Source organism: Lactuca serriola, chromosome 6 (genome assembly GCF_051521515.1).
Source record: "Lactuca serriola cultivar US96UC23 chromosome 6, Lser_US96UC23_V15, whole genome shotgun sequence".
NCBI lineage: Eukaryota > Viridiplantae > Streptophyta > Magnoliopsida > Asterales > Asteraceae > Lactuca > Lactuca serriola.
The window spans coordinates 119,151,830-119,178,373 of record NC_136413.1 but is presented as its reverse complement, the minus strand read 5'-3'; positions in this window follow the sequence as shown (position 1 = coordinate 119,178,373).

Sequence of the window (26,544 nt, the reverse complement as noted above, 5' to 3'; positions counted from 1 at the left end):
GGTCAAGCCTCAGGTTCGGGTGTCAAAGACAAAGGAAAGAAAATTGCCGAAGACAGTGATGAAGATGATAAAGAGATGATTGCAGATCTCTTAAATAAACAAGGTCGTGATAAAGATGCTGACATGAGCGCTCGTGTTGCCAGAGAGGCTGAGGCGAACGAAAGGAAAATGAAGGAGGCTGATGACCTTCTTGAGAGTAGGAAAACTCTTTTTCCTCCATGGACTCTTGAGAAGCTTCAGAAAGAGGCTATTGAAACTCCGAACATTCTGTGGCTCGAACCGGTGATTTCATTGGATCGTATCAACTCTGTCGATTCTCAGTTCGACATGCCACTGACCCGAAAAGCCTTCATCTTTCATGCCTTTGATAACGTTGCTGATATCCCCCATCCTCATCCAAAGGTTGATAGGGAACTCGTCGAATTCTATCTGAAGTCTGCTCAACCATAGTATCAAACTTGGAGTGCTCAGAAGATTGTCAACGTTCGGGTCCTCAAGCCGTTTCGTGAGGGGAACTTCACGAACGTTCGGTTCAAAGTGCTGAGAGGTTCCGCCAAAACCGAAAACGCGATATCACTTGCTGATCTTCCCAAACTGAATCCACATGACTGGATTATTTTGCACAACATCCTCCTCACCAACGAAGCTGAGTATGGTCCAATTATTGATCACTTCAAAAGGATGCTTGTATGCTACATTATGGAGGTTGTCAAGATGGATCAGGAGTTCGCTAGCATCTTCAGGAAAAAGCCTACTGTTTCTCTTGTAGGCTCTGCCAGTGATTTGAACATGATGCAGATGGGAAGAATTAACCCAAAGGGGAATTCTGTCATGTTTACAAGGAACGAAGGCCAAAAATGCCTGTTCGCCTTGGCTGACAAACACCTTTACACCACTGCATGCTTGGAACATGTTCTAAGTATCATTCATCGATGCAAGCATAATTCAGCAGACGACAAGAAGTACTTCGATGACATGATTCAGTGGTACATTCGCTTCAGACAGACTATCCTTGCTCTCATCCCACATCTGTTTGATACCACTAAGAAAGTTCCTGCAGCTGGACCTAGCAAGCCAAAGAGATAGTCTCGCTCCAATTGACGCAAAGGGGGAGATTGTTAGGTCCAGAAGGTGTTGCGTCTTGGGCTCGCTATTCAGTCCATTTAGTCTCCGGTATGGGCCTGTCCATCCGTGAGTTATAGGCTTTTGTATTTATAGGTGCTTGCATGCATCGTAGGACGTAAGATTTTAGAAGTTATTCTGTCAAGTATTTTGATCTTTATCTTTTGTAACCCTAATATCCTCTACAGCGGAAGTTCTTTATCGAGCTCTGCTGAGGATTGAATCAATCGAATCATTCGACATATTCAGATTCATTATTGTGTTTTATATTGCTGTTATCGCTTTCGTGGTTTACCTGTTATAAGATCTAAACGATCAAAGTGTTTCTTAAACTCATCAGATAGAATATGCCGAATCTGATTGCGAAAATGGATTTCTATCGCTTGATTGAAGATCGAATTCTTGAGCTACTCTTAGGAGTTATGATAGATTGCTAGGAAACATGTAATAGCATTGTTTTCATTTAAAGTTTCATTGTAAGGGAAAAGTTTTTCCGCATTTTGATAAATAAATAAAAATTTGTTTTACTTTATTTTATATCTCCTTACAATGGCATTTATGAAAACTTGATGTTTGTATGTTTCTAGCAACATTGGAAAAATGAACTTGATTCTTTCATTTGTGGTAGTGTCTAAATTTACCAAGTAAGGAAAGATTCTCATCACCCAAGTTTCAATTCGACCGAAACTTGGAATCATACAAGGTGTTTAGTGTGATGTATGAGAATTTTCAATTTTGGAAAATTAAGAGTAGTTTCGGGTTCACATGTATATGTGACTTAAGAGAAGCACTAAGGGATTAAGTACACTTTCTTGTGCACTTGTCAAAGTCCACCACAAAAGATGGATAAGACTATTCGTTATGATTTACTAAGGTTTAGTAAATATGATTATACTTACAAGCTTAAGTATAATTATGAGACATTGGAAAAGTTTCAATGTATGACAGACCGAATAAGAAGAATCAAATTAGGCAGAAGAATAAAAGTTTCTCAAATCTGAAAAGATGGGAGAGTACTTTAGTATCATGTTTTAAGATCATCTTAATGATTTTGAGACCTTATCACAATTCATCCTCTAAGTGCATTCTGATAGTTAAGAAGAGGAGTTATGAATTGTTGAAGTGGTTAAATCAAGAAGATGATTCATACTTCGTTCCAAAAACGAAGTCTTAGAGTTATACTCCAAGACTGTAAGTTGAGTGACATATCTTAAAGGAAGGTTTAAAACACTTGTCAAATGTAAGAGTAAAAGTGTCCTACTCTTGTACATTTGAAAATGGTAAGTTGTGATGTTTTGGATAAAACAAAGACTAACTTAGGCCAATTGTGTGAAGTGTCTGTCTTGATTAGAATCGACACTATCTCTTGAATATATGGCAAGAAAGTCTTATAGGTCAAGGAGACAGTGGGAGTCTAAAAGATCCTGAAAGGGTCTCAAGAAGTAATCAAGAATAAAACCTGTATTTCATCACTAGCACACAACTAGAGGTTTATAACCTATCGTGTTGACATTTTTGTGCCCATTCCAGTTAAGTTGGCTATACATTTGAGTTGTACATGTACTCAACTGCTTGCATAGCTACTTGGAAGCAATGGTAGGCCCTTGAGTTTCCAGGTGGCAAGAAGTTAAGATTACACAAGTTCAATCCATATGAGTTAGGATTTGTCACTAACCTAGTCTTGTGATTATGGTTTGACAAATTCACGTGGATAAGAACATATATACCATAAAAGCTAAGTGTCATAAGGATTCTCTTCGATTCACGAAAATGATGGTAAGGAAACTCTTTCACTAAGTAGATTTTAAGTAGATAGCAATTGTGATATTTACAGTTCTCAAAGTCGTTAGTGGAGCGTGCGTGGTTAACCGGCACACTAACATGGACTTATGAGAAATGGAAAAGGTCTAAACAATTGAGACTATGATTAAGAGATCCCTTTTCATAGTTATGAAATTGTTTAGACACAAATGTGATCTATCTAAGATAAGGTGTATGATTTTGATAAAGTCTTATCAAAGCAATCTAGTATCAGAAATCTGAACTTTGGTAAGAATGTCAATAAAGTATTGACTTCTAGAGGTCCAACTGTTTTCTGGATACATGTCAAAGCTAGTGGGAGCATAAGTGTTGTGCTAATAATCGTCATATTAGTGGGAGTATGATAATTATGATAAGAATTGCAAGTTAGAAATGTTAATTATAGAAAACAAAAATTTCAATTCGTGAGGTTGTAGGGGTTGAAAAAGTTGTTTTGTTATAATTAAGGGAGAGGAAATTATACTTCATTTCAATTCTGAAAAGCTTAGATTGAGTTTATAATCATTCTAAAGAGCTTATATTGAGGTTTTAATCACCTTTAGTCAAGAATATATATATATATATATATATATATATATATATATATATATATATATATATAAATTCATGTTGGATTGGTTTAACTTAAGAAAATTCTATATATTGCGTTCTCAAAGTTCGATTATGATTACGACATCCCTTTTCATAGTCAAAATTTGAAAATATGGCAAACAAAAATTATTATGGAAAAAGACTGGTCTAGAACCATGTCTTTATGTGAAACATCATGAATCGTGTCCCATTTACTTTGGGTACAAGATCGATTACATGTGCTAGAATATTTATCCTTTCTGAATTTTCCAAAGGCCTTGGGGCATTACGGAGGAAAATGTCTAGAATTGGATATGACTAAAGTGATTAAGCAATTGTCGAGGACAATCTAAGGTTTACCAAAGTTTGGTTGCTTAAGGACAGTTGGAAGTATACTGTTAATATTGGAAGGACCATATTGACATAGTCTGAAAAGGGGCAACTCTTGTTCAGAAGTGATAGTCAAAATGGGAATATAGAGTTGTCTTCATAGGTGGAAACAATCTGTGTAAGGTTAAAGAAACTTGATGCAAGAAGCATGTTCAAAGCAATGGACTTTGAATCTGAGACATCCTTTCCATGGAATTTCTCTCCATTTGAATACTCTGTAATGATTACCAAGTCTTTGTGGCTTTGTGCATAATCATTACAAGAGGAACAGTGCATATAAGTTTAAAATCTAAACAGATTTCGTTAAATGATAGGAATTTGGAATTCATACATTTAAGATAAGGAAGTGGGAGTGTGAAAAGAGGATCATTGAAATTATGTTCAATTGATCTTGTTCACAAAGAAAAGGATCATAGAAGAACATAGAGTTCATACTTGGTGTATGGCAAAGCTATTGTTTAGAAAACATAGTGTACATGCTTGGAGCATGGGATGCCTAGTGGTTTTAATTCAACTATAAAGTTGATAAAACCGAAACAATGAATAATGAGTAATCAGTATGGTGATAAATAGAAAGTGTTTTATTTGTATTCATAGGTTGTGATACCATATCAGATTCATTTATTCTTGTGTTTCACTTTGCATGTTTTGACTTCCATAATACCTAGGTTATTCTTCCAGAATGACTAAGTTATTCAAACCATCCACAGTCGGTCATATGTTGGAAGTAGATATGAATCAAGACTGTCATGGTTTGGCTTGTAGAGGTCATAGTTGGTGGACAAAGTTGTGCTACAGCACTCATGAGTACTCAAAAGTTCTAAGTATTGGATTCAACCCGTGCTCATTTGAATCACTTCATGGATTTTATCATGAGTGATCATGAGATGATACTATCTTATATTCTTCAAACCTAGAGATATGAGTTGTTACTATGAGTTGGTTGTACATTGATTGCACGAAACCGCATTCGGTAACTCGATGTTATAAAACGTGCCTTTGTGTATGATTCAACAAGTAGTAGAACAAGCCATATGAGTCGAAGTTTATCCATTCCTTTTACCTTCGGGATACAAGCGATATCTGTGGGCCCCTCGATGATTTAATGATGACACATGTGAGTGCTTGGCCAAGCCAGGACTGATTTGATTTGTTCAATCAGTCAGTCGTCATGAATCGGAAATCGGGAAACAATAAATGGACAGAGAGAATGATTATAATCCATGTCTCAGTCCATATGATATCTAGAATGGAGGAATATATGATCCCCTATCTAATGGACAAGTCATTCATAAGGTCAGAGTTAGACAGCGACTTTAAGAGCTATGATTGCCAGTTAGGTTTTAAAGTCATACTCAATAATAGTTTTAGACTTATCCAAGTGGGAGACTGTTGGATTAATGTCTAAGTCCATAACTATATTTGGTATGTACTTGACCCGACTCGGCATGGTCCAATTGGGTGTCACTTCACTGAAACAATTTATATGGATAGTCTTTTGAGAATAGTATATTTATGATTTATATTAATATATTACAAGTTCTAATATATTAATATGGAATAATATTATTTAATTAGTATTGATCAAGACTTAATTTAGAATTAATTAAGTGATCAAAATGAACTAATTAACTATGGACTCTTATATATATGGAATGGGCCAAGTTCATTTAGGTTGGGCTAAGCTTTCATGGATAGTCCATGGAGTGTTTAACCCATGGATCATATGAAATGAAAGGTCATGGGTTTAACCCTGATCTCCACACTATATAAAGATGTCCTTGGTTGGTGAAATTGGACAAGTGTGGGTACGCTAAGAGTGCTAGCCGATTTCACTAGAGAGAACCAAAGTATTCTTATTCTCAAAGTCTTCCAAGGTTTTTTTGGTGATTTGTGATTCCACTTGAGGCTTCCACACTATTAGGGCTAAGCTCTTAAAGCTTGAATACATCAAGCTACACCAAAAGGTATGCCATCTAACTAGTCTTTGTAGTATAGTTGCCTCATATCATGCTTGTTAGGATTAAAGCCTTGGAAAGTTCTTATTTGCATGTATAATAGAGAAAACATAGATCCAAGGTTTATAGGGTTGCATGTACACCATAGGAGTGTTAGAATGGTCAAAACCCAACATTTTGCCCATGCGTACATAAAACAGGAAGAAGCGGTCTCACGCCCCAGCACTAGCAATCGAGAGCGCAAGGACGAGGGCCAAGACAAACTTAGCTGGCACTCACGACACCCATCCCGAAGATATCGTCTATTTGAAAAATATGAACACCAAATCTACTGAAAGGATATACATGCTATCAAGAAAACTCCTTTCAACACAGATAAAGAAAAGGGCAAGTATTACGAGTTTCATAAGAGAAAAATTCATGATATTGGTGAGTGCACGATGTTGAAGAAAGAGATTGAAGAAAAGATATGAAGGGAGACCTCTCTTACACCAATCAGAAGAATGCCCGAACTGAAAAAAGACAAAGGAGAACGCCTAGAGAAAAAGGGTGACATCTTCACCATCGCCAAGCCCCGTAAAAGAGGTGAGTCCCACAAAGTAAAGGATGACACCGAGGTATCATCGGGTAACATACTCAATATCAAATTCTCAATAGATAACTGAAGGACACCAAACTGGGATCTCAGGGATCCGCTCATAGATAATGGTAATAGTACATACCTACTGTATGGACATTGATTTAGGAAGTTGCCCATCTCCAAGAAGGAAGGATTAAAGCCTCCCACAAGCGGACCGTTGATAGGCTTTATAATGCACAACCTATGGCCATTTGGCACCATACATCTACCGTTCACCTTCGCCAGTCATAATGGGAGGGATAAGAGCACACGAATGATCAAATTTTCAGTGATGCGCCTCCCAACAGAGAACAACATCATTCTCCGGTGACCGACACTTTTCGAACTGCAGGCGATACCATCAACAATCCATGGTATTGTCAAGTTTAGCACACATGCTGGGTCAACTGAAATAGTTGCCATTAACCCATGGGCACACCATTTCCATCATTTCATTGCCGCACCAGAGCTGGTGTGAGCACCAAAAAGTCAAAAGAAGATTGCCAAACAGAAAAGCACATCATTCACCTGGATTAAACGTAGCAACAATCTGAATAGGTACCAATACAACGAATGAAGCAAAGCTAAAACTAGTATCCCTCTTAAAGCGGTACTCCAAGGTCTTCATATGGCAACCTACTGATATGACTGTGGTCAATTGCGAGGTCACTGAGCATAGCTTGACCATTCTCCTTCGGAGTACCCCCATCAAGCAAACAAAGAGGGACAAGCAGGTGATAGAAGCAAGGCAATTAACGCGGAGGTGGCAAAGCTGATGGATGCAGGTATCCTCCGGGAGGAAATTTTTCCTCCGTTGATAGCTAAACTGGTGTTGGTAAAGAAGCACGATGGATAATGGCAGATATGGATTTACTACTCCGACTTAAGCAGTACTTGCCTAAAGGATGATTACCCTCTCCCAGAGATAGATGAAAAGGTTGAATCCTTGAAAGGATTCTAGTTGAAGTGCTTCCTCGATGCTTACAAGGGCTATCATCAAGTCCATATGAGAAAAGAAGATGAGGAGAAAACGGGATTTCATATCGATTGTGGCACTTTCTACTATGAAAAAATGTCATTCGGTCTCAAGAAGGCTGTGACGACCGTCACTTTCTGGTCAAGTCAAAGTCAAAGAAAGTCAAAGAAAGGCGAACTGGTCAACTCAAATTGTGCTAATATGTTAGGGATTTCTTTATGTTTACTAATGTGTAACTCTAAATCTTAATGCAAAGTAACACTTGAAAGTTTCAAATGTTCAAAATTCTAAACCCTAATCAGATTGAGGGAAGTAACGACTCTATAAAACACTATTACATGCCCTTCGGGGGTGTATAACATTCAAAATGGGATGTAACTAAGCCTACGGTCTTTGGTCTACAAAAAAAAACATTAATAAAGGCCCCCGACAAAGTCTCTCTCAATCCCTCCCATTGTATCTGTCATAATCAGGAATTTTTGTGCCTTGTAACTACAACACTTAAGTCAAATTATGAATCCAAAAACATAAGGGCATGTATGATGCTTACTCTATGACAACAAAATTTCAATCAAATACACCATACAAGCACTACAAATAGTCATCAAGCAATTGGAAACCCTAGAAGTTCTTGTTTAGGTCCATTTTGGACTAGGACTTTCTTATTGGGCTCAAAGGACCAATAAGCTTCCAATTTGACTATCTTGGGCTTAGAACTCTTAAATGGGCTCTAATTGGACCCATTTCCAATTCATTAAATATTTTGGGCCATATTGTGTGACAACCCGAAATTTCCATTATGAACAAACCATATCAAGCCAATAGATGTAGAACAGTTACAGTGAAAACTCAGATTTCGAGTATAAGTTTGGCAGTTTTCAGGATTTTTACACTTAAGGAAATATTAGGAGAGTGGATGCACTAGGTTTTTGTGCAACACTATTATTCCAAGACTCTAGGACATTAGAGTTCGTTCTAGGAATAAAAATATTTTCTACCAAAAATATCTCAGGACTATAAATAGAATTCTGAACCAAATTGGTTCATTAGTTGAATTCCAATTAGAGAAAAGCCAAATTCTCTCTCACGGATCTTCGGGTTTTTATCCCAAATCGTGAGTAAACTTCTCTAGTTGTTTTATAATACTTGTTATAAGCTTAATAACATAGATTACATGCCAAATATGTGAGATCCGGGAGTTTATCGCCCAAGAACGTTCTTGGGGAGTAAACTCCATTTTAAGGTCCTAGAGGGTTCCAATGACCCTCAAAGCTTTACAACTCGAACTAGGGGCCTCCAATTCATGCCTTATACCACAAAACAATTAGGAGTCATGGCTAGAAGGGAGTTTACGGCCAAGGAGCTTCTTAGGCCGTAAACTCCAAGTTTTAAGTGCCAAAATGCTTTGAAACACTTCCTAAGGCTTAGATTAAATTAGGACAAGTACCCTAAAGTGTTTATAGCCTAGAAATATTAATAAATCACAAGGTAAAAGGAGTTTACGGCCAAGACAAACTCTTGGGCCGTAAACACCTAAAAAGGGGTCAAATGACACCCTAAATCCTTCCTTAAGCCAAGAGACCAATTTGGGCATGTACCAAAATGAGTTTTGGACTAGTTAAAACACTTAGAACACCAAGAGTGAGGGAGTTTATGGCCCAAAAGGTTCTAAGGCCGTAAACTCTATAAAATGGTGCCAAATGTGCCATAAACTCTTCTAAAGACAAGTACAAAAGCCTAGTTTAGTTCCTAGTTAATTTAGAGACTAGAAAACACCATAATCACCCTCCCAAGGGAGTTTACGGCCGTAAACTCCAAGGGAATATGGTCTCTAGGCCGTAAACTCCCCAAAGGAGTTAAAATGGTACCCAAACACTTGTATAGCCTTGAAACAATTCCCCACTAGAGTTGTAATAATTCTAAGCACCATATCAAGCCTTGGTTGAGAGTTTACGGCCAGGAGTTTACTCCCCTGGGTCGTAAACTCCAATGAATATGGTCATTAGACCTTAAACTCCCATTAGGGGCATTGCATTCCTTTGTTGCAACCCATTAGCCTCCTAGCACTTAACCAAAAGTGTTTTCCTCGCGTTTAAATGTTTATACTTGTATAATTAGTGTTTTAATCACTAATTATCTATATACATATGTTTCATATGTAATTAGGATCATTGTGTGTGTCTAAGTCTTCGCTTGACACCAAGCACTTGCCCGATCCTTCCTTACGATAACAGTCCGTTCAATTCCAGTCACTTACTGCAGGTGAGTTCATACCCCTTAAATAATGTTTCAAACTATTTTTAAATGTTTTATGGGGGGGGGATACAAGTAGAATTATGCTAGTTATTATATCAATCACATGTGATTAATATACAGCATTCAAAAGATTTGGCTACTCATTAGCCGTTTTACCAAACGGTTTCCTTCAAATGATTTTTATAAACATTTTATATGTTTTAAACTACTTATTACACTGTACATCTTACTCTGTACATTACGTTTCAAACTTATTTACAACTGTGTTTCAAACAAATATTTCCTTATACTTAAACTATTTTACCAAACTTATGCCTTCAAATTGTTTTATAGATTGACATCAAGTCGATCTTTTCTTAAAATAATAATTATGTTTCAAATGTTTTACAAAACTTAGTTATGCTTTTATATTATTATAAATTGCATGCCTCTATATGTATAGTTATATAAGAAATATTTAAAAGACTTAGGAAGGCTATCCACCCTATTTCCTTTTCGCGCTTGAGATGTGGTCTAGTGGGATATCGGGTACTTGTCCGAAGGTCGTTTAAATATTAGTTATATATCATGTGTACATATATAGTCATAAAAGGTCCTTCCAGTTCATCCCATGCCCTTGGGTAGCAAGGGTATACATCCATAACCATACGTACCAGATAGATTACTAGTAAACTACCATATGGGAAGTTTAGGAAGATACTAGAACAATTACTAGAACGCGATATCATACAATGAGTCAGTTCATTCATGAGTCAATACTTTCTAGAACATTACTGTACATTACATATACAACTATACTAGGAAGAGAACATATACAACTATACTAGAATGATTACATTACTATACTTGCTAGGTAGAGAGCACGTACATTACAGCTAGAACAGTTCATTAGATTACATATACAACTATACTAGGAAGAGAACATATACAACGATACTAGAACGATTACATTACTCTACTTGCTAGGTAGAGAGCACGTACATTACAGCTAGAACAGTTCATTACATTACATATACTAGAATACGTTAATTACTGTGATTTAAATCGGATCATGACTTAAATGACATGGCCCGAGTTGTAGCCAGAGTCTCTTGAAGGAAGAGCGTGAGTTTGCGTATAGATCTATAATGGATTGACTATCCTACACCTTGCTGCTAGCTACAGTGGGATCTGCAGGTCTGCGGGTGCCAAACGTCATTCCTTATTACGACCATTCTTATGTCGTTGTTACCAGTCGATAGTATGGTACAATTTATCACATAATGCCTTAACCTAAAATCCGGTTTAAGGTAGTTAGTACGACAGTAGTTCTAATAGCACTACACCATAGTACTATTTATTTTTCTCATTACATTCACCTTGTGAACATTCACACGACGCACGGAAATGTAGAAACTATATTTTTGGATAATGATAGTTATACTTTGGAAAATACATACTCTTACAAGAGACACACATACAGAGTAGTTAGGTCTTGGTAGAAGACACCTTCATATACTAGTAGGAATCATAGGGATTCTAGGGTTTTTCAAACACTTACAGTTCATATACACTTTCAATACTTACAATACATAGACTTACAAATTCGTACATACAAATACTTACATACAAATTAAGACACTTAATACTTATGATCTCACCAGCTTCAAAGCTAATACTTGCTTTCAAAATTACTTGTATCCTCAGGTCATCATAGACAGGTATCGATGCAAGGAGAAAGGAAGATGGAGCTTGTTCAAGACTTATCTTTCATTTTGATTTATGCTTTAGTGTTTATCAAAATTTGACATAACATATTTGTATAATAATTATATTATTAATGCAATGGATGATGTTGTTGCTTGTTTACTACTTTACATTGTTGTTGATATTATACATGACGTCCTCCGCACCAGAACGTTTCCGCCGTTCTCGGTTCTTGGGGTGTGACAGATTGGTATCAGAGCATTGTTTATAGTGAATTAAGTATATCAACCCATAAAAGATATACTAACTATAAATACATAAGGGATTAAAAATACTCTGGCCAAGAGTTTATACTTTAAATAGTAAAATATTTAAGTAAGTATACGTGCTGCATTCATACTAAAATCAGTGTCACTAGGACAGTACAAAAGAATTACGATTGTTGGGCAACACAAGTGGGCTTAAAGACATATGGTGAAAACTGGGAAGATATAGCCTGATCGCCTATATTATCCGAGGGTTGACTAGCATGTGCCTAAGTTTAATTGTATGGTTGCAACAATGCTAAAATCTTACCAACCCTACCACAATGAGAACAATAGAACATAACATTAAAATTAAAATACTATAGGAGTATTTGGTGTTACTATAAGTACTTTATACTTGAGAATTAAAACGGGATCTTCATTAATAAGTTGATAGTTGCTAAGTGGATACACTAAGGCTATATGTAATTAGGATGTTATAGACTTAGAATTTGTGGAAATTTTGCCTTACCTCTATTCTATGTGAATTTGGAATTAAGGTCACTTATTCGAAGGTCTATCTTGTTTAGATTACACATAGCTGGTATGCACTTCACAAATAGCGATGTAACTAATGAAGGTTTTCTAAATAATTATCCAGATAGTTCGTCTAATAATTATTCTCTTACCCTAAATTCTCGCATAGAAAACATAGCTGGACTCCATCCCCTCAGCAACCAGTATCTTCCGAACGAAGTCATAGCTGGTTGGTTTGGAGAAGGACCAGAGAATGATCATCCTATCCCCTTGAATGATCACCATGATGCAGACCTTTCATATGATGCTAACTCCGAACCAGAGGTTGAGAACCTACCCCGAGCAGTTCCCTTTCCAAATTCCTAACCCTCGTCTGACTTTTCATGGCCCGACCCCCTGAGTGAGTGGAATGCTTGGAAACATGGAGCCAAGGACAAGATCAGCCATGCCATTTAATGGCGACTGAAGCTTTTACGATTTGAGCAATGGGGGCTTAGCAGATAGAGCCTTGCCAATCTTGGTCCGCAGAGTGGCCCGAAATGAGATTCCAGGCAGGACAGCCCTACGTCAGATTACCGAAGTTGTCGCTGATGCAAGAATGCATACCCTCCACACCATTCATCTAGAAGATGCTCACGAGAGATCAGAGAGAAACCATGAAACCCTGCTGCAAACACTAGCTGAAACTCGAGCCGAAGCCATAGAGCTCCGAGTACGCCAGAGGGTGTACGAAAGACACATACTTGACATGGAACGTCAATTGGCTGAACTAAGAGTTCACCAGAGGGATGACCGTCGCCAGTAGTAGACGCTTTACTTTATTTCTTTATTAAAAAGAAATCGTGTTTTCTGTCTATGCCCGATGAGGCATTTTCTATGAAATTATCTTGTACCGTAAGTACTTTAGTTAGGTCTTTATGCTGTTAGGAACTATCTTCTGTGGATATGATGTAAGACCTTTACAAGGTCATTTTCCAGAATCTTTACATCCTTAATATCAAAGATATTGACAGCCGGCTAACTTTTGTGTCATTCTTCATTCAAGTACTCTTATCATACTTTCATTGGGGTCTACCTGAAACATGCTTTAGTCAAGTGATTGGACTATAGTGATTTATCTCCCGAGACATTTCCAAGTCTCTTTCAGTGGTTGGATCTTGTTATTCACCAACCCACGATACCTCGGCTTGCACAGAAAACGTCTTGAGACCATTCTACGAACATACTTCCATTCCGTACTAGGACTGCATCATAGGGATGTAGGTCAAACCTTCGCGAACATACTTTCATTCTTTACTAGGACTGCATCATAGGGATGTAGGTCAAACTTTCGAGATCATACTCTTACTCTTTTCATGAACAATCTAAGTACATCAGGGTTAACCAGAATCGCTCACAAAATCCTTATCTTTCGTGTTACAGAATCATGTCATCATCCGGAAGCAATCAGTCGAACAAGGAAACCTCCGCTTTTACTATGGATGTCGCTACCTTTCAAACAGCAGTTACAGCTGCCATAGTGGCTGTCGTAACCGCGGTCCTTGCGCACCGTAGCGCTATCAGCACAGTTAATACTGTTGATGGGAATGGAGTTTCCAATAGTGGTATCCATCCAGGAAGTCATCAAACGGTGACGGCCTCAGGCCCGCAAAGCCGAAAATCAAAGAACAAGAAACGGAAGCGTCAAGCTCAGAAAGAACGCAAGAAACCCTGAAAACTTGCCATGCAACAACCACAAACCTCTGCCATCCCAGTACCGAGCAGACCATACAAAGGAACACTCCCGAAGTGCGACCGGTGCAACTACCACCACGAGGGAATTTGCCGAGCCTTGCAATGCAAAAAATGCAACAAGATGGGGCACATTGCTCGTTTCTGTAGAACTACCTCCACCACTGGAGCAAGCCTAGTTTGCTATAATTGTGGTGAGTTTGGGCACTATAAAAGAGATTGCCCGAAGAAGGAAATCAAGGAAAGAACCCGCATCCCCATAAATCCCACTCGACACTTCACTTCTACCACCAATGTTGGTGCTGTCCAGATATGCCACCAATGCGGTGAAATTGGACACTTCAAGAGAGATTGCCCGATAACAAAGAACTCGGGTGTTGATGGGAAGATTCTCAGGATCACAACTGCAGGAGAGCCTACGCCAGAACCCTCGTTATTGTAACTTAGGCGTGTTGTTGTAACAGACTTATAAATATCCAGAACTAGTGCAACTAGAGTCTTACCTTTTGCGAGATCTTGTCTGTTTAGGGATTCTCGTGCTGCGTATACTTGTCTTTTGTAGTATATCTTATTCACAACATTAGTCTTGTGGTAAATCTGAAGTACTGTAACTCTGTTCAGGGTTGCACGATTGTGTTTTGTCTGTAAACGTCTTATGTTCAAATCTAATGCCTTTAAGTTTCAATATGATTCCGACATTATCATACAACTCGATTCAATTTGTTCTTCACGAAAACAGCTTCATACGTACATCTCATTCTTCTAGATCACTTTTCCAGCGAAGTCGTCATATCAGAACACCGAAGTACTCATGCCAGGAGTACCTCTTAGTTATTTTCTTTCCGAAGAAATCCCCGAAGTACCACTCGTGCAGTACGTCAAGTTTAATCCAAAGATTCGTGCGATTGATCTATCACTGAGGAAGGTATACATAAGGGTGATATATAATCAAGCTTTTACAGGTTTAGAATTGATGATTCCACTTTAACTTCTTTTCCCCGATGGGATGTGAGCTTAAGGAAGAATCAGTTATTCGACTACCTTTTCAATCTTAATTATATATGACTCGTATACATGAAATAGTGATTGTGAACCCTGTATGAATTCTAATATGAACTTCAGGACAGAGAACTGCTTAAGTCTACGAGTAATCACATTGTCATGTGAACAAACTTAGAACCCAGTACGACTCCCGTAAACAGATCACTCTATAGTTTAAACACCCACGGAGATACAAGAACAGTTCGGACAACTTAGCGAACTACATAGAAATAGAATTAGAAGACTAGGTTCTCACCCTAGAGAACCCCGGTCATATTCTTCCAGAGATCGACGGATTGCATCGTATGTGCCTCGGATTTCGAGGACTCCGTCAAGATTATCAGTAGAAATCGTTATCACTGCCTCGCGTAGACGAAATGGTTGAGCAAACGCAAGGAAAGAAACTACTTCCAGGAAATCGATCTGAGATCCGAATATCACCAGTTCGAGTGTTAGGGGAAGATGTCTGGAAGACTATTTCATGAACTCGATGCGGACACTTCGAGTCCGTAGTGATACCCTTCGGATAGGACCAATACGCCCATAGTTTTCATGAGCTAAATGAATAGGGTTACGTCTTTCTTACTTGGATCAGTTCGTCATTCCTCCATGAAGTGACTTACTTATCTACCCTCGTAGTAAGAAGGAAACCCATGGAAACATTTCCTACAGAGGAACTTTAGCGAAGTTCTCTAGGCACGAGTTTTGAAATTGAAGAGTCAAATTTCTATGACACATTGTTAGTAATGTGAGAAATTATGATCACTCTTTCAATTTGTCAAAACCATTGAGCATTTATCGACACCGGAGACGCCGACAGTCTTTCGCCAAATTCTAGTTCTTACCGACCTACCTCCTTAGTTCATTCAGAACTCCTCGCAAGCTATAGAAACCCGTATGACTTTGACCCAGCAAGGGGTGGCCTTTGACTGGGAAGTTAAGCAGGAAAAGGAACCTTTGAAATTCCAAGTGAGTGACCAAGTTCTTTAGGATAACTCACTCTGGGAATGGCTTAATATGCTTTGTAAAGCGTGGAAAGCTAAATCCAAGATAGACAGGACCTCCGAGATTCTTATCAGAATCGGTCCTGCGCCTCGCACAAACTAGACCTACTCCGCTAACTAAGTAACATACATCCTACTCTTCGCATCTCGATCGTGAAACCATACCTTTTCGTCAGGACTCTTGTAAGTCCGCTCGTCGAGATCCTCGCCTTCGTATTAGAACCGTAGTGACCCTCAACCGAGAGGTCAAGTGGACGAAGCAACCCCATCGCCAGTTAGTGAAGGTTCGTTGGAATGCCAACCGAGAACCCGATTTCACTTAGGTACGCTAGAGAAAATCAATTAGGAAGTTTCCTCCTCACGACTCGATCATTCGTGCATACTTACTTGCCTAAATTCTAATTTCGGGACGAAATTCCCTTCAACAGGGGGATGATGTGACAACCCGAAATTTCCATTCTGAACAAACCATATCAAGGCAATAGATGTAGAACAGTTACAGTGAAAACTCAGATTTCGAGTATAAGTTTGGCAGTTTTCAGGATTTTTACACTTAAGGAAATATTAGGAGAGTGGATGCACTAGGGTTTTGTGCAACACTGTTATTCCAAGACTCTAGGACATTAGAGTTCGTTCCAGGAATAAAAATATTTTCTGCCAAAAATATCTCAGGACTATAAATAGAATTCTAAACCAAATTGGTTCATTAGTTGAATTCCAATTAGAGAAAAGCCAAATTCTCTCTCACGGATCTTCGGGTTTTTATCCCAAATCGTGAGTATACTTCTCTAGTTGTTTTATAATACTTGTTATAAGCTTAATAACATAGATTACATGCCAAATATGTGAGATCCGGGAGTTTACCGCCCAAGAACGTTCTTGGGGAGTAAACTCTATTTTAAGGTCCTAAAGGGTTCCAATGACCCTAAAAGCCTTTAGAACTCGAACTAGGGGCCTCCAATTCATGCCTTATACCACAAAACAATTAGGAGTCATGGCTAGAAGGGAGTTTACGACCAAGGAGCTTCTTAGGTCGTAAACTCCAAGTTTTAAGTGCCAAAATGTTTTGAAACACTTCCTAAGGCTTAGATTAAATTAGGACAAGTACCCTAAAGTGTTTATAGCCAAGCAATATTAAGAAATCACAAGGAAAAAGGAGTTTACGGCCAAGACAAACTCTTGGGCCGTAAACACCTAAAAAGGGGTCAAATGACACCCTAAATCCTTCCTTAAGCCAAGAGACCAATTTGGGCATGTACCAAAATGAGTTTTGGACTAGTTAAAACACTTAGAACACCAAGAGTGAGGGAGTTTACGGCCCAAAAGGTTCTAAGGCCGTAAACTCTATAAAATGGTGCCAAATGTGCCATAAACTCTTCTAAAGACAAGTACAAAAGCCTAGTTTAGTTCCTAGTTAATTTAGAGACTAGAAAACACCATAATCACCCTCCCAAGGGAGTTTACGGCTGTAAACTCCAAGGGAATATGGTCTCTGGGCCGTAAACTCCCCAAAGGAGTTAAAATGGTACCCAAACACTTGTATAGCCTTGAAACAAATCCCCACTAGAGTTGTAATAATTCTAAGCACCATTTCAAGCCTTGGTTGAGAGTTTACGGCCAGGAGTTTACTCCCCTGGGCCGTAAACTCCAATGAATATGGTCATTAGACCTTAAACTCCCATTAGGGCATTGCACTCCTTTATTGCAACCCATTAGCCTCCTAGCACTTGACCAAAAGTGATTTCCTCGCGTTTAAATGTTTATACTTGTATAATTAGTGTTTTAATCACTAATTATCTATATACATATGTTTCATATGTAATTAGGATCATTGTGTGTGTCTAAGTCTTCACTTGACACCAAGCAGTTGCCCGATCCTTCCTTACGATAACAGTCCGTTCAATTCTAGTCACTTACTGCAGATGAGTTCATACCCCTTAAATAATGTTTCAAACTATTTTTAAATGTTTTATGGGGGGGATACAAATAGAATTATGCTAGTTATTATATCAATCACATGTGATTAATATACAACATTCAAAAGATTTGGCTACTCATTAGCCGTTTTACCAAACGGTTTCCTTCAAATGATTTTTATGAACATTTTATATGTTTTAAACTACTTATTACACTATACATCTTACTCTGTACATTACCTTTCAAACTTATTTACAACTGTGTTTCAAACAAATGTTTCCTTATACTTAAACTGTTTTACCAAACTTATGCCTTCAAATTGTTTTATAGATTGACATCAAGTCGATCTTTTCTTAAAATAATAATTATGTTTCAAATGTTTTACAAAACTTAGTTATGCTTTTATATTATTATAAATTGCATGCATCTATATGTATAGTTATATAAGAAATATTTAAAAGACTTAGGAAGGCTATCCACCCTATTTCCTTTTCGTGCTTGAGATGTGGTCTGGTGGGATATCGGGTACTCGTCCGAAGGTCGTTTAAATATTAGTTATATATCATGTGTACATATATAGTCATAAAAGGTCCTTCCAGTTCATCCCATGCCCTTGGGTAGCAAGGGTATACATCCATAACCATACGTACTAGATAGATTACTAGTAAACTACCATATGGGTAGTTTAGGAAGATACTAGAACAATTACTAGAATGCGATATCATACAATGAGTCAGTTCATTCATGAGTCAATACTTTCTAGAACATTACTGTACATTACATATACAACTATACTAGGAAGAGAACATATACAACTATACTAGAATGATCACATTACTATACTTGCTAGGTAGAGAGCACGTACATTACAGCTAGAACAGTTCATTACATTACATATACAACTATACTAGGAAGAGAACATATACAACGATACTAGAACGACTACATTACTATACTTGCTAGGTAAAGAGCATGTACATTATAGCTAGAACAGTTCATTACATTACATATACTAGAATACGTTAATTACTGTGATTTAAATAAGAGCATGACTTAAATGACATGGCCCGAGTTGTAGCCAAAGTCTCTTGAAGGGAGAGCGTGAGTTTGCGTATAGATCTATAATGGATTGACTATCCTACACCTTGCTGCTAGCTATAGCGGGACCTGTAGGTCTGTGGGTGCCAAACGTCATACATTATTTCGACCATTCTTATGTCGTTGTAACTAGTCTATAGTATGAGTTTGTGTATCGATCTATACTGGATTGACTATCCTACACCTTGCTGCTAGCTACAGTGGGATCTGTAGGTCTGCGGGTGGCAAACGTCATTCCTTATTACGACCATTCTTATGTCGTTGTTACCAGTCGATAGTATGGTACAATTTATCACATAATGCCTTAACCTAAAATCCGGTTTAAGGTAGTTAGTACGGCAGTAGTTCTAATAGCACTACACCATAGTACTATTTCTTTTTCCCATTACATTCACCTCGTGAACATTCACACGACGCACGGAAATGTAGAAACTATATTTTTGGATAATGATAGTTATACTTTGGAAAATACATACTCTTACAAGAGACACACATATAGAGCAGTTAGGTCTTGGTAGAAGACACCTTCATATACTAGTAGGAATCATAGGGATTTTAGGGTTTTTCAAACACTTACAGTTCATATACACTTTCAATACCTACAATACATAGACTTAGAAATTCTTACATACAAATACTTACATACAAATTAAGACACTAAATACTTATGATCTCACCAGCTTCAAAGCTGATACTCGCTTTCAAAATTACTTGTATCCTCAGGTCATCATAGACAGGTACCGATGCAAGGAGAAAGGAAGATGGAGCTTGTTCAAGACTTATCTTTCATTTTGATTTATGCTTTAGTGTTTATCAAAATTTGACAGAACATATTTGTATAATAATTATATTATTAATGCAATGGATGATGTTGTTGCTTGTTTACTACTTTACATTGTTGTTGATATTATACATGACGTCCTCCACCCATGAACATTTCCGCCGTTCTCGGTTCTTGGGGTGTGACATATTGGGCCTAGAATGAAATAGATTAATTATATGAACCATTTTGGACCATAATTAACCTAATCTAGCCTAATAAAGCATAAAAATCAAATTTATATTTTTATGGGGCCAAAAATCACCCAACCTAACTATAACATGGGCTTAAGGGAAAAAAGCCCAAAAACCTCCTCTCACCCTCCCCATTCTCGGCCCAAGCCCAAAGGAAAGGAAGAAGTTGACTTATTGCATGACACCTCACTTTTATATGGGGGATATCCATGTTTTACACTTCAAACATCCATGCAATCTCATCTTTCAATGTAAGCACTCTCTTCTTCTTCTTCTCTCTCTCTCTCTCTCTCTCTCTCTCTCTCAGTCTCGGCCGATTCCAAACACACACACACACACAATTCTCTCACAAATCTCTCAAGGAAACCCCCTCCACTCTTCATCAAGATCTCGAATTTTAGAAGGTTTTTCAAGAAGATATTTCCACAAATTCTTCATCTAAGGTAAGATTATGCTTGGATATATGATCTAGATTCTTTGTTTTTATCAAAAATCACTTTCTAATCCATGCAAAAATCATGATCACTCTCTTAAAACTCCCTAAGTTCGAAATCAACAAGGGAAGTCTTGTTAGAGCCGAAAACAACATCAAACTTCTTCCAATCTTCTCCAAAACCGAAACCCAACTCAAGGTGAGCTTCATACCCCCTATTTTTCGGTTTTTATAAATTTTGTGGGGGAGAATACAAGCGAATGTGTAGATCTATGAGTATATGTATGCCTTGTGTGATTTCTATACTTATATATATGATCATATGTGATTGTGGTGTTGGTACTAGTCAAAAAGAACTTAGAAACCGAGATCTACAATATGTTGAATGAAATAAGTATAACTTATATTATTTCACACAAATCAAGTCTAGAAAAATAACCAAGTTGGTTAATATGAACATCTTTGGGCTTAAAACCCATTTTTGGGCTCAAAATGCTAAAAATATAAAACTAAAGGGCCCAAAACGACAAAATATAAATTCTGAAGATTGGGATGAGTCAAAACAGTTTCTAATATGTATTTTCTGAAAATTTAAACTTTTGAAGGGTTAAAATGTGAATTTTTAAACATAATGGGCCAAAAATGGACTTTTCGGCCCAATAAAGCCCCAAATTGCGAGATTTTTAATTTGGAGGGGCTGAAACTGCACATTTCTATAAAACAGGGGACTACTAGTGTACCAACTCTATCTCAAGGGTTAAAAATGCTTTTCAAATTTAAAAGGGACCAAAGATGCACAAATTTTCCATTTTGGGTCAAAATTGTAAAAATTGCGAAAATGGAGGTTTCAACCGAACAAATTTCATTTTTAGGGACTAAAACTGTTTATCAAATAAATTTGGGCTGAAAAATGTCTTTTCAACAAGTTTTGATATTAAAGTGTCAATAAAAATGGTTTAAGGACTAAAATGGAAATTCTTTTATATAAAGGGTTAAAAGTAAAAATTTTACCCAAGAAGGGCATCAAAAAGAAAAATTCTAATGTTTAAAACAATAAATCCTTTAAGATAAAATAAGAGTACCACGACTACTGGCGAAACGTAATACACCCTCAACACCAAAATCGTTACCAAACGAATTGATTCGGTCTCGAATCAATAACGAATCAAAAATCAATAAACAATGATACTTCAAAACACGCGCGGAAATTTATGGGAAGTCAATACACACGCGGAAATTCACAAGAAGTCAATACACCGTCTTTGGGCCCGAAAGTTTCAAATCGTGCTTGTTGGGCCTAGCTAGCCCAATGACATGATCTTTAGGCCCGAAGGAAACGCGCTTACATGTTGTTGGGTCTTATATGACCTAATTCCGTGTAAAAGGACTTTCAATAGATTTTGTGCTGTTGGGCCCCAAGGGTCCTTTGGTACTGCTACTAAAGTCGAGAAGTCAAATGCGAGTCGGGCCAAGGGCCTTTCGCATTCACGATAGCCTTGAACGACTTATGGAAATAACGGGGGCTTCGCACCCCTTTTCTCCTAGGTTGTGGGGTTATGAGAAGTCAGGGTGGTTGGATTAAGTGAGTAGTACGGACGACGCCTAAGGGATCGTTTGTATAGTTGTAAGCTAGTCATTTTCATTAATGCGTGATTACAACAAGTCACAACCTATAATTAATCCAATGTCACCTGGAATTATCGAATACAAACGTCGCAACGGCATAACGATATATAAAACACGTTACTTTTCAAACATTACTTATGAACTCACCAACATTTCATATGTTGACGTTTTTCCAAAATACTTGTATTCTCAGGTAACTGGTAAATCGAAGGAAAAATGTACCCAATGATATCATGATGTTTTGTTTAATTAATATCGAACGGTTTATGTTTTGGAATTGTAATGTGTAAAAACAATGTACTGAATGTAAACATTGATGGTTGTAATATTTCTATGCATGGTGACGAATGATGTTATGATTCATGTATATTCATTGTGATGGTATTCAATTGAGTCACAATAGCCCTCGGACGTTTCCGCCGTCTGGTTCGGGGGTGTGACAGGTTGGTATCAGAGTCAGGTTTATAGTGAACTAGCATATGTAACCACACATTGATATGCAACTATAAACCAAAAGAAGGACTAACCCAAATCTAAAAAAAACAAGTAAAACACAACAATAAAACACCCTTGCTTGCATTAGGAATAAGAACATAACGCCGAACCAAACAAGATAACGCTAGTATCCCGGTTAATCCAGGACTGTTCTTAGTTAAATCAAGGAACGAATGTAGCCTGATCAACTACATTCTCTCCAAGGTGTAACTAACACATGTTCTGATGAGATCGCGATAGCTAGGGAACCTAAAAATATACCCCTTCAGCACCAAAAAGAGAACGTCTGTTTAGTCTATATCATAGTTGTAGAGTCATAGGAGTAACGACAGTTTATACCTTTCCCCAGTCTTCATGGAGGGAGAGCAGCAGGGTATCCAATTTCATCAAGTCCTAGTGGCTCACGAAATGCTTGAAGAGGAACCAGAAGGGAATCAAGAGGGAGCACACGACGTCGGACCTAACGAATACACAGACACCGACTACGAGTTCGAGGAGAGTGATTATGACATGGAAGAAGGGCAAAACTCGGGCAGGGATAACACCACACCACCTGAAGATGAGGATCAACCGGACCACCCTGCCCCACCAGTGAACCCCCAAGGGAGAACCGCACTCTCGAAGCTGAGATCGCCGCCCTGCGGCAACAACTGTACGACATGGAAGCACGTGCAGTGCAAGCTGAGCATGAGAGGGATGAGGTTATTGGAGACATGACTGAGATGGCTCAGTTGCTGGCTCAACACTTCAGCATATGACCCCGCCACTATATAGGAAACACCACGGAGTGTTAGGGATAGGCTTATCTGACTAGGTCATTTGGATCTATGCTATGTACCCCGACTCTATGTTTAAGTGACTACACTACTCATAGAGCCGTTATGCTGTCAAACTAGTACCACTCATGTATTCTCTTACGAGCGAATGCGGATAATATTAGTGAACTTTTTATGACATTACAAATTGCTAGGTGTTGCGAATCCATGATTGTATGCTAACTTGTAGAAGTACTTAAGTTCGTATCATGCACCTAGTCAGTAGGATCACAACCTCATAGAACCCACAAACACTCAACATCTTTCCGTTACATGACAAAAAGATGCCTCGCCGACCTACTCGCGGAAACCCTGGACCAACCCCACCCGAAGTTGACTCCACTACATTCCAGGTAGCCGTATCTGCTGCGGTCACCGCAGCTATGGCACAAATTCACCAAGGGAACAACGGAGGAGGCAACGGGCAAGGGGCCGCGAGTTCGAACAACGGAATGAATCAAGGACCCACCAAAACATGTACCTACAAGGACTTCACAAACGCCAAACCATGAACCTTTAACGGCACTGGAGGGGTGATCACTCTAAAGCGATGGATCGAGAAGGTGGAATCAGTATTTGAGATATGCCATTGTCCTAAGGTGATGAAGGTGAAGTTTGCAGCATGCACTTTTGTCGACCAAGCGCTCACTTGGGGGAACGGACACGTGGAAGCCATGACACTCCCCGTAGCCAACTCCATGCCGTGGGCAGAAATGAAAGAAATGCTAATGGCTGAATACTGCCCTCGTGGTGAGATTCAGAAAATGGAGCAAGAACTGTGGAACCTCACTGTACGAAATGCTGATATCGATGCCTACATATCAAGATTTAGTGAACTATCTCTGTTATGTCCGGGCATGATCACCTCGGAAGGAAAGAAGATTGAGCGATTCATCTGGGGACTAACCTCTCCGATCCAAGGAAACGTGATAGTTGCAAATCCCGAAACTTTCGACAGTGCTAAGAGGTTGGCGAAGAAGCTGTATGACCACAACAACAAGAAGGGTGAGAAGCCAACGGTGGCTGAAGGCAAGAAGGAAGGTGATGGCAAGAAGGGGAAGAACAACAAGAGGAAGGGGCATCAAGGCCCTGAGACTTCTAAGAAGCAGTAGACAGTGGCAGTCAATGCTACCACCGCACAAGTTCCGGCCACACCACATGCTCCAGCCTCAGCTGCTTCGAATGCTCCTAGACCTTATTCCGACAATCTTCCCAAGTGCAACAAGTGTGGTGTCCATCATAATGGAGAGTGCAAGGAGCTGCAGTGCACAAGTTGCAATCGGAAGGGGCACACGGCAAGGTATTGTAGGACTTACCCTCCTCATAATCAACAACTGGGAAGCAACAAAAACAACAACCGCAACAACAACAACATCAATGTTGGCGGCAACAATGCCGGACCTAGCCACACCTGTTATGGGTGCGGAAGGACTGGGCATTTTTGTCGCGATTGCCCTAACAACAATAATCCCGCAAATGGAGGAGCAGGAAGGGTGCTGACTATGGGTCAGGGGGAGGCGATTAAGAATTCCGCTGTTGTTACTGGTACGTTTCCCCTAAACCACACTTATGCATGCATTCTATTTGACACCGGAGCGGAGCGAAGCTTTGTGAGCAATAAGTTTAAACACTATTTAGAACAACGACCCCAGAAGCTCAATAAAACCTTTACGGTGGAAATGGACAATGGGAAAACCGAATCCACGGGGGAAATCTACATCGGATGTACCCTAACCCTGAACCAACATGTCTTTCGAATAGACTTAATGCCTGTTTCCATTAGGAGTTTCGATATGATTATTGGCATGGACTGGTTAAGGCCCCCACCATGCTGAAATTATGTGTCACGAGAAGGCCGTTTGCCTTCACCTTCCCAATCACGAAACCCTAGTTATTTACGGAGACAAACCTAGCACGAATGTTCGTCTTATCTCGTGCATCCAGGCACAAAAGCATCTACGAAAGAACGATTTGACGTTTCTGGCTCACATAGTGGATAAAACCAAGGAAGAGTTTAACATTCAAGACATTCCCATAGCACGTGAATTCCCAGACGTATTTCCTGAAGATCTTCCTGGAGTACCCCCAGAGAGACAAGTTGAGTTCCGAATTGACCTCGTACCAGGAGCAACCCCTCTCGCTAAATCGCCCTACCGGCTAGCTCCTGCTGAAATGCAGGAATTGTCCAGTCAACTCAGCGAACTCTTGGGCAAGGGATTCATCTGACCCAACTACTCGCCATGGGGAGCTCCGGTCCTATTTGTCAAAAAGAAGGACGGATCTTTTAGGATGTGCATCGATTACAGAGAATTAAACAAACTCACCGTCAAAAATCGCTATCCACTCCCACGAATCGACGATCTATTTGACCAGCTCCAAGGAGCTAGTTACTTTTCTAAGATAGATCTACGGTCCAGATACCATCAACTCAAAGTCCGGGAAGAGGATATTCCTAAAACCGCTTTCCGAACTCGTTACGGACATTATGAATTTGTCGTAATGCCCTTCGGTCTAACAAATGCCCCTGCCGCATTTATGGATCCGATGAACCGAATCTGTCGACCATTCCTCGACAACTTTGTCATCGTCTTCATTGACGACATTCTCGTCTATTCCCGAAGCGAGGAAGAACATGGCCAACATCTCCGACAAATCCTAGAAACTCTGTGATCAGAAAAGCTATACGCAAAACTCTCCAAGTGTGAGTTCTGGCTCCGTAGTGTGAACTTCCTAGGTCATGTTGTTAGTCAAGAAGGAATTCATGTGGATCCTTCCAAGGTCAAAGCCGTCGAAGGATGGGCAGTCCCGACAACACCCACAAAAATTCGCCAATTCTTAGGCCTAGCAGGCTACTATAGGAGGTTCATTCAAAACTTCTCTAAGATAGCCAAGCCACTTACCTCACTTACACAAAAGGGCGTACCATTCAAATGGACGGACAAACAAGAAGTCGCATTCTGAACCCTGTAGCAAGCCCTCTGTAGTGCCCCGGTACTATCTCTACCGGAGGGAACAGAAGATTTCGTGGTCTTCTGTGACGCGTTGAATCAGGGATTAGGTTGCGTTCTCATGCAGCGTGGAAGGGTGATAGCTTACGCATCCCGCCAACTAAAGACACACGAAGTGAATTATACAACCCATGATCTGGAATTGGGAGCGGTGGTCTTTGCTCTAAAGATTTGGAGGCATT